Here is a 10,056-nt window from a genome sequence, read left to right as displayed (position 1 = left end):
CGCCCCGTCTCGCCTGCCGTCTTCGTCGACGCTTGGAATGAAACAAGTCGAAAATTGCCGCCACCTACGGGCACAAATTATACGAGCAGATGGTGAACAGAATATCTTATTCGTGGCCAGAATTCAAGTATTGTGCACACGCGAAACACTGATTTGATTTGTGGGGTTTAAAATTATTCCCATGTACAACGTGGACGTCTGGGTAAGCATATGAAGTGCACCTTTGCTGGAAACCTCAACTTTGCCTTTCAATTGGAAGATGCGCTCGATTTGTTTACCCAACTGTCCAGGAATGATATTAATATCATTACTGTCATTTGTATTTTCTGTGCACGTTATACCTATCTATCTATTTAGAACGAAGTAAGTATAACTTGCACACAAAATACTAATTTGTCGCCATGAAATGTGTACAGCGTGCGCACGATTTGTGTGTTAAAGTTAGGATTTCATAACCACACTTTACAACTTTCACACCAGGGTATAGCTTGCACTCCATTATACCTACTTATTACTTATGCTTCTAATATTCATGTGGTTTAGAATGATTGTGTCCTATTCAAAATTGTTGTGGTAAATGTTACTATTATGGTACGTTATAGGGTTTTATAGAGCTTTTTATTTTGTTTTTCATAATTATTTGTTTAAAGTAATAATAATATTGTGCAATGTGTTCTTTTAGAAACGGCTAAAATAGTAATATTGTATTATTTATTCTGACGTCATGAATAAGGCTCATTTCCTTTTTGTGTTCGGAAATTATTCAAGTGCAAACACAAGCACAGGCTCAGAATGTTTATTATTTGTATGTTATTGTTGTTATAAGGCATTCATATACACGGTGAACAGTTATTTCAATATGGATAAGTGAGTTTATTTGTGGTGTTGTTCTTTAATTGTGTAGTGATACTGTATACCCAAATAGAATTTCTTCTGCTTTTCGGGTGCTGGTTTGGCATCGCGGAAGGGTCATAAAGGTCTCGTTTGAAATCATATGGGTCATAGAAAGGGTAGTTTGGTGTCTACTTGGCAGTTTCCGCAGGGACGCTTTCTTTATCTTTTGCTTCTTCCACTTTCACGACCTTCTCCTCTGTCTTGGTGATCCATCCTTCCATTTTGTGTACCACTTATCCTCACAAGGGTCGCGGGCGTGCTGGAGCCTAACCCAACTATCTTCGGACGAGAGGCGGGGTACACCCTAAACTTGTTGCCAGCCAATCGCAGGGCACATATACACAAACAACCATTTGCACTCACATACATACCTACGGACAATTTAGTGTCTTCAATTAACCTAGCATGCATGTTTTTGTGATGTGGGAGGAAAACCGCAGCAAACCCATGCAAGCACGGGGAGAACATGCAGACTCCACACAGGCGAGGCCGGATTTGAACGTGTGTCCTCAGAACGGTGAAGCAGACGTGCTAACCAGTCCCCCACCGTGCCGCCCCTCTCTAAACATGTATAATTTATTGAGAAACAAATCTCTGAATTCACTTTGCAGGGTCTTTAAACGAGCATGCATGTGTTTGGAGGGGAAAAAACATGCAAGCACGGAGAAAATATGCAAAACCCACACAGGAGGGCCAGAACCAAGATTCCAACCAAGAACCTCTCTCGAGTAAGTGTAGCATGTTTCGTATTTAGTATCAATAAAACCGAACATTATTAGGTAGGAATTTGGACACGCCTTTTGTATTAGAGGATGAAAGTGGTCATAATGTTTTGGCTGATCAGTGTAATTGTAAAAACTGTTGTAACATTTCTTTTCATTCATTGAAAAAAAAAATGCAGCACCCTTATAATGTACAATCACAACAAAATACCAGCAGGATTCTTTAGTCTCACAAGAGATGATGCTTCGTGCAAAGCTAGAGGAAGTCATATGATTCATAATTAAATTAAATCAAAACGACTTGAAAATTACATGCAAGCCAATTTTAATCATTAATTACATGAATAATTTGAACACATATGACTTTTCAAACAAACCTGGCATGACCAGCAGGCAGCAGAGGGCCCTGACCAGGGCCACCTGGGAACTCATCCTTGACATCTGCAAATGAATCATCATGCAAAAATCTACATTGCATAGTTCACCACTCTGTGAATTAGCATACAAATTTACATGTACACAAACAATATATGAAGAGAATGTCTCCCACCAATGCAAACATAGTGATAAAGAGAACAGAGCCTGCTCACCTGCTGCTGCATCTCCCCAGTGCTGCTCTCATCTCATCCGCTCCTCGTCATAACTGTTAATAAATACTACTTGCAATACTGGAGCATCTCCATTGGCCACTCAGCTGCAAGAGGACACTACTCCATCCCTCGTGCATTTTCTGTGGAGGAACAAATCTGCAAAATGTGAGAACATGGCCCATCCTATTGTGGAGACTTTCTTGACAAAACATGCCCAGGTAACAATTAACCCCTGTCCCAAAACAGGTGGTCAAAAATAAAGGGAAAGTCGAGCCAACTGCTGGTTAGGTCTTTGAGAAGTATTCAGGAATTTCATCCATCAAACCTAGTCTTGGAGTTGTTGTTCAGAGGCTTCAAAAGGTCTTTTTTTTTTTTTTAATAATTAAGGAATTGATTACTTCGTTACATTACACTTGAGAGCAAAACATGAGCCACAAAACATTTAACCCACAAATGTTCACAGTAATCTATCCAATAATAAATTATTTCTTCAATCATATTTTTTCATAAAGTTGGTATGGCAGTTGGAGAACTTTATAAGAACTAATATGGTCTTTGGTAAAAAAAAAAAATAATAATAATAATTATTATTATTATTATAAAATAAAGGGTCCTCACTTCATTTAGATTTTTATTTGTAATTTATTTTCTCATTTGAAATAAATTTGAACCCAAATGACTCCCTTGAACATAACGTTTTAAAAAAAAATTTATTGACAATTTTCATGACTATTTTCCTTAATACTGAATATATACATAGGCGGCACGATGAACAACTGGTTAGCACATCCGCCTCACAGTTTTGAGGACCTGGGTTCAAATCTGGCCTTGCCTGTGTGGAGTTTGCATGTTCTCCCCGTGTCTGTGTGGGTTTCCTCCCACATCCCAAAACATGCACGGTAGGACTCTAAATTGTCCATAGGTATGAATGGTTGGATGGATATCCATCCATCCATTTTCTGAGCCGCTTATCCTCACAAGGGTCGCGGGAGTGCCCATCCCAGCTATCATCGGGCGAGAGGCGGGGTACACCCTGAACTGGTTGTCAGCCAATTGCAGGACACATATAAACAAATAACCATTCACACTCATATTCACACCTACGGCAATTTAGAGTCCTCAATTAACCTACCATGCATGTTTTTGGGATGTGGGAGCAGGCACGGGGAGAACATGCAAACTCCACACAGGCGGAGCCGAGATTTGAGACCAAGGACCAGTTCCATCCATTACACAACTTTACCATGACCTGCAGGCAATCAATAATTTTTTATATGATCTTTAAGTGAAATTACACCCTGTAACCCCAGAGCAGCGCTCTTGCAGGACACCGAAGCAAAGGTTTTCCGCTCTACAGAAGCATAGTGCTCATTCTTGACAGGTTACTAGTACGTATGTACTTTTATATCTATATTTCTATAATATGACTACAAATATTACTATCATTGATCAACTCTTTCTTTTTTATTTTTATTTTTCATTCACAGTCATATTAAAACCACCATATATATATATAAAAAAAACAAGGAATAAGACTATATTTCTTTAGGTGGAACGGTGGACAACTGCTTAGCACATCTGCCTTACAGTTCTGAGGACACAGGTTCAAATCCGGCCTGGCCTGTGTAGAGTTTGCTCCCTTGTGCCTTTCTCCGGGTAGTCGACCGGATCTGGATTCTTCCCAAATTCCAAAGATCTGCATGGTAGATTAATTGAAGACTCTAAATTGCTCATAGGTGTGAATGATTGTCTACATGTGCCCTGCGATGGGTTGGCGACCAGTTCATGGTGTACCCCGCCTCTCGCCCAGAGCCAGCCGCGATAGGCGTCAACACGACCGCAACCCTAGTGATGATAAGCGGTACGGAAAATGGATGGATAGGTTAATTGAACACTCTATGTCTTTAAAAACATAAAACCAGTCAGTTACATCAAAACCAGAGAGCTTTGGCTAAAGATACTGTAAGTCTTTATCTACGGTTCTGCAGCGCCTCTTCTGTTTCTTGAGACTAAACCGTCCTTTGTTGGCCACCTACTATTCCACCAGCGGCCTTTAGGTGGACTCTCGGTGTATCAAGTTGTGGTCAGATCCCCAAACGAGGAAGAGAAGAAGAACCATACGTCCCATTCAGGACTCTCTCGCTCTCTCATTTCACTTCAATATACATTTAACATTATTATTATTATTTCATTTAATTAAAATATACATGATTTAACTGACCTCAGGACAACAGTTAATTTAAATGTCAATATGCTTGGTGGCAGTACCGCCCTCATACAAACCCGGAAATGTATATTCTCCCCCAAATCACTTCCGCTGGTAGGCTGTGTCACTTTTGTAGTTCTCCAAAGGTTGACCTGTCAGCGTTGTAGTACAATCTGTCACTGCTGTGCTGCCAAATTGCGTGTCTCCCCCTGCTCCGTGCGCTGTTCCGGCTCTCGCACAGCGAGCACCAGGGCGTAGCAGCACGGCGCCGGGTGACTGTTTCAACTTGTATCCGGCTGACTAGCTCCAAGTTCGCTAACACGCCGAAGAAGTTGACAGCGGCGTTAGCGAGCTTCCTTACAGTTAGCCGGCTAGCTTCGCGTAGGAGGGGGCACCGAGAAACCAACAAGTAGCACACCGGACAAAAGTGAACAACAGTAAGTAAACACTAACAGAACAAAACTCATGTACATGTTGCTGTTAGCAAAAGAAAACAAGCAAACTTAAAGCTGCTCAACCAGTGTCACTGGTATCTGCTGTCACTAGTTTCAGCTGATTTTCACCTTGAGAGCAGTCTTTAAAAATAGCCTGCACGTCCACTTTAGACAGATCCACGTTTTTTTCCCCCCTCCCTAATGTGTCATTGACTTAATCAAAATTGTGAGTGCATATGGTTGCAAATACCAGTTGACTTTTGTTGAAGTTGCCTATGGAGTCAACTGCGGAAGTTTAAAAGGGCTTGGCTTCACTTGCAATGGCGTATTAAATAATTATTATTTAATTGTATTTCTACTGTATAACACTTCTCACGGGTTTCACAAAGTGCTTTGCTAGGTTAAAATACAGAGTCAAAAAATTATAGTTATTACAAGAAAAAAAAAAATCAGAGCAATCAAGTCCAACTGGAATTCTTGCCTAAAACAAATGTGTTAACTACTTATTAAGAGTGTCTAGAAATCTAGACATGGAAGTGCATTCCACCTGTTTTGGGGAAAATTAGTTTTTAACATATGTTATAATATTAACATTTTACACTGAGTGCCACCTAAAAAAGAAACTTGGCTCTCAAAGTACCACTGACATAACCAACATTAAAATATGGTAGCATAGTGGGACTAGTGTTTCTCAAAAACCAGGCAGAGGTTTTATACCTTAAAGGTATATTTAATACTATACTACGCCACTGTAACAGTATGCACAGTTTGAAAACAAACACTACATTTAAATATAGGAAAATAAAAAAACTATATTTTAATAATTGTGCCTGCGTGGAACGTAGATCGACGTTTGATCTACGTTCCTACCCTCACCGAGCTGTGGGTTGTGACTGATAGAACAAGATCCCGGATACAAGTGGACAAAATGAGTTTCCTCCGCAGGGTGTCCGGGCTCTCCCTTAGAGATAGGGTGAGAAGCTCGGTCTTCCGGGAGGAGCTCAGAGTAGAGCTGCTGCTCCTCCACATTGAGAGGAGCCAGCTGAGGTGGCTGGGGCATGTGATTCGGATGCCTCCCGGACACCTCCCTGGTGAGGTGTTCCGGGTACATCCAACCGGAAGGAGACCCCGGGGACTGCCCAGGACATGCTGGAGAGACTACGTCTCTCGGCTGACCTGGGAACGCCTCGGGATCCCCTCGGAAGAGCTGGAGGAAGTAGCCGTGGAGAGAGAAGTCTGCGCGTCCCTACTGAAGCTACTGACCCCGCGACCAAACATCGGATAAGCGGTAGAAAATGGATGGGTTCCTGCGTGGGTTTTCTCCGGTTTCCTCCCACATCCCAAAAACATGCATGGTAGGTTAATTGAAGACTCTAAATTGTGAATGTGCGTGAGAATGGTTGTTTGTTTACATGTGCCCTGCGATTGGCTGGCGACCAGTTCAGGGTGTACCCTGCCTTTCGCCCAAAGATAGCTCCAGCTAGATGAATGAATTCAAATGGATTGTACATAAAAGTAAAAAAAAAAAAAAATTTGAGAAGCAAACACTTCAAAAAGATTAAATGCAATATTTTTGTACTTCAAAAAATAAACACAGGTACTGGATGTTAAAAAGGTCTACGACACTGTAACATGCACAATTAATTCAGTCATTCTTTCACATACCACTAGAGGGTGTCCTCTTACCACAAGTGGTACTTGTATCACTCTTTGAGAATCACTGTTATAAAAGATTGCACAAGTTAAATGAACTTTTAATTGATTAATGTAAAACACTACATTTGCTTTCCAACACAATTCAAGTTAAGTGGATAACTGAACATTAAAATATATAGTGGTGTATTTTGAGTGTAATAACTAACGGCCATTACTGTATAACCTCGCTGTTTTAAATTAGATAGATAAATGCAAAATTGCCACCTCAAATAAGATAAATCACTACTAGATTGATAAATCCTTGTTGAGTGAAATGGGGGTTATCCCACGCACTTCCGATTTTGAGGACTGATCCCGCGCCGCTGCTTCCGGTCCGTTTATCTCTATGCAAATTGACTGAATTATTTACAATTAACTCAGGGCGCACGGAAAATTTTGCCGAACGAGTTGAGTCATATCATTAAAGCAGATTCATCCATGTCAATACTTGAGTTCAATATGGTCTACTGCGTAGCTAGCATAGCTATTAATGTTAGCTCACTACAGCCCACTCATTCTTTGTTCAAAACTACAATGATTCATTCGTCTTCCGTACTGTTTATCCTCACTTTACTGTTTTATTTAACTCGAGTTTACAGCGGTACCAATTATATGTGCCCATCCTACATAAGCTTGCGTTTAAAACTTTGAACAGTAAGTACACCAGAAAAACCACGGCGCTGCAGAGCTGAAAGGAGTTATGTCATACTTCCGTGACTTCATAGCGTGGCCGTGGCTCGACTCTTAATGACTGCCTCCAAGTCAACTTTTGATCATCCACGAGCTCCAAAATAGTATCGGGAATGTTTCACAATATAATTTGTTGGTATAACGTTTACACAATCGGAAAACCTCTCCTCGACACTTTTCATTTTTCCCTATGCTTCGCTCAGCGGTGTCGTGTGCGATGCGGCTGCCGTTCTTACGAGCTAATACTATAGAAGCCTCCCACAAAGGCACACATTTTAAAAAAATTAACGGTACACGTCGATGATCGACAGTAGTGCTTTTTGTTCGCTGAAACTTGAAACATTTCCTTTTACTTCGGGAGCATGCCGTAGCAATGGCTGGCAGATAGCGTTTACAAAAATCTAACCCGGAGACCATGCCGAATGTGGGGTCCCCGGAAGTAATTGCGGTGGCAGAATTAGTTTTGCCGGAAGTCCCGCCCCATATGTAGCATAAACCCCATTGTCCCCAAAAAATTACATTACTAGTGCAAGGGGTGATCCCAGTGCATGCATGTGGTCAAACAGGACTTGTCACTCCCGTCCTATTATAGAAGCATATGTGGTAAAATGTGCAGGCCCGCTGGTGGCCTTGGCGGCTGACGGCTGAGTGTTGGCACGCCTGCAACTGTCACTTGTAATTGTGCAGGCTTTTATATAACTCACATAGCTGCAATGTTGAGTCAGAAAGACGTTCTGAATCTGACTTCCTGGGTGTTTAAAAATAACAATACTCTCCCTTCGTTGGCCTCAAGCATTGTTTGCAGCATGTCTGGAATTGGCCTCTAATAAGACAACGTCGTTAATTGTTAACACAGCCTTTTTAGATTACCATCTCAAAGTTTTTGGGAATGGCCCAACCCAAACCCGGACCTTATTCCAATTGAAAATACAAAGTATTAAGGTAATTTCTCACATCAGTGTTAGACTTTTCCTCTTCCTTTGCTTGAAATTCTTGAAAAGGATTCTTTGAATACGTTTTAAAGGTTTGAAAATAGTTCTGCAATTGTGAGTAAATTGTACTCTAAACAAAAAAGCAGCATGTGACCAGCATGTCTGCCTCACTGTCAGAGGTTCCGGGTTTAAATCTCTCTTCAGGCATCTGGAAATTGCATCCAAGGATGAACCAGACAAGTCCATAATCTTATCTTCCTAATATCTCAGCTGATTTCGTAAGACTTTAGTTCCATGATATGGCACAACGCAGTGCATTCCAGGTTTTCCTTCAAATACATTCACAGGTGTTGTCAATAAACCTATCAGAAGCTTCCAAAGACATGACATCATTTCAGTTTTCCTAAATTGTTTAAAGGCATTGTAATTTTACTGTACGTAAACCTCTGACTTGAAGAAAGTAATGAAACATTATTTAAAAAGAATCCTCTCATTGTTCTGGCATTTAGAAAACAGAAATCTTTTTGGTAATTCTATTCCTAATTGGCCTAAAACGTGTGGAAATGTTTATTCTGATTTCATGTCAGACAGTAAGAAAAAAAAGGTGTTTTTTATGTAGTGTATGTCAACTTCTGGTTTCAACTGTAAATCTTTTCACTCCTATTAAGAAACTAATTTTCCATGTGCTTTAAAGTAGTCAAGTCAAATTGGAATTTGTATCCGTTTTGTCAAATTCTGCTTTTTACTTGATGCTGATTGTGTTCTCTAAATCAGGAGTCAACAACCTTTTTGAAAATGAGAGCTACTTCTTTGGTACTGATGAATTCGAAGGGCTACCAATTTGATGCATACTTTTGAAATAACCAATGTGTTCAAATTATCTATGAGTATATATTATCAATAATGATATTCATCTATGTGAAGACACTGATCAATCATGTTCATGCTCTCTCACAATATTTATCAATGACAATTTAACCTGGTAGGAAACAATTAAATAACAATATACAGGAAATAAGGGAGGGCGATTGGTTACCACATCTGCCTCGCAGTTCTGAGGACTCTATTCTGGCCTCGCCTGTGTGGAGTTTGCATGTTTTTCCCATGCCTACGTGGGTTTTCTCCCGGTACACCACTTTCCTCCCACATTCTAGAAACATGATTAATTGAAGAAACTAAATTAGTTTCTTCAATTAACTAGGTTAATTTAAGAAACAACATTGCCCATAGGTGTGATTGTGAATGTGACATTTTTTTTGTTTTTATGTGCCCTGCAATTGGCTGGCGACCAGTTCAGGGTGTAACCCACCTCTCGCCCAGAGTTAGCTGAGATAGGCGCCAACACACCTATGACCCTCGTGAGGGTAAGCGGTATGGAAAATGAATGGATAGATGGATAACAATATGCAACACTTTACCTCAAGTTAAGTCAAAAGGGATGAGAGAATAATGGGCGCAACAACAGCTGTACCAGTAATAGTCCTATTTTTATAAATTTCTGCAACTTTTACAATTTCTAATGATCACTTCTACAACATTCCTAGAAAATCTACCGTTATTTCTCCTGTATAATGTGCACCCATGTATATTACGCACCCCTAAAGTTTACCTCAAAATTCTGTAAAACCCATCTACCTATGCATAATGCATTTTTACAATGCATGATTTTGCTTCTACTCCTATGATCAAAACATGAAGTATGATCTGTATTTTGTTAGTTTTTTTCAAAGAATTATTCTGAAGTTAAGCAATTTATTTGAACAGGTAATACCTTTTTTAATTTACTTGCTCTTATTTTGAAATTCACAGCCCTACTTTATATAGTAAATTAGAAAACACACAGTTGTGCTCATACCCGGGCAGAATTTGTAAGATGGGTACAATTATTTTAAG

The 10,056-nt window shown here is 40.1% G+C and overlaps 1 protein-coding gene across 1 annotated transcript in view; it reads left to right on the top strand.

Annotated features, from left to right (window-relative positions):
• Nucleotides 1–4,563: 4,563 nt before the first annotated feature.
• Nucleotides 4,564–10,056, top strand: part of pcyt1aa (phosphate cytidylyltransferase 1A, choline a) — a 16,414-nt gene continuing 10,921 nt past the window's right edge. Inside the window, exon 1 of the mRNA XM_061693096.1 lies at nucleotides 4,564–4,849. The gene's annotated coding sequence lies outside the window, so the exon portion shown is untranslated. The remainder of the gene's footprint in view (nucleotides 4,850–10,056) is intronic.

The sequence above is a fragment of the Phycodurus eques genome, chromosome 13, assembly GCF_024500275.1.
Source record: "Phycodurus eques isolate BA_2022a chromosome 13, UOR_Pequ_1.1, whole genome shotgun sequence".
In the NCBI taxonomy this organism is placed as follows: Eukaryota; Metazoa; Chordata; class Actinopteri; order Syngnathiformes; family Syngnathidae; genus Phycodurus; species Phycodurus eques.
Note: the sequence above shows the minus strand (reverse complement) of the source record. Positions and strands in the feature narration are given on the sequence as shown.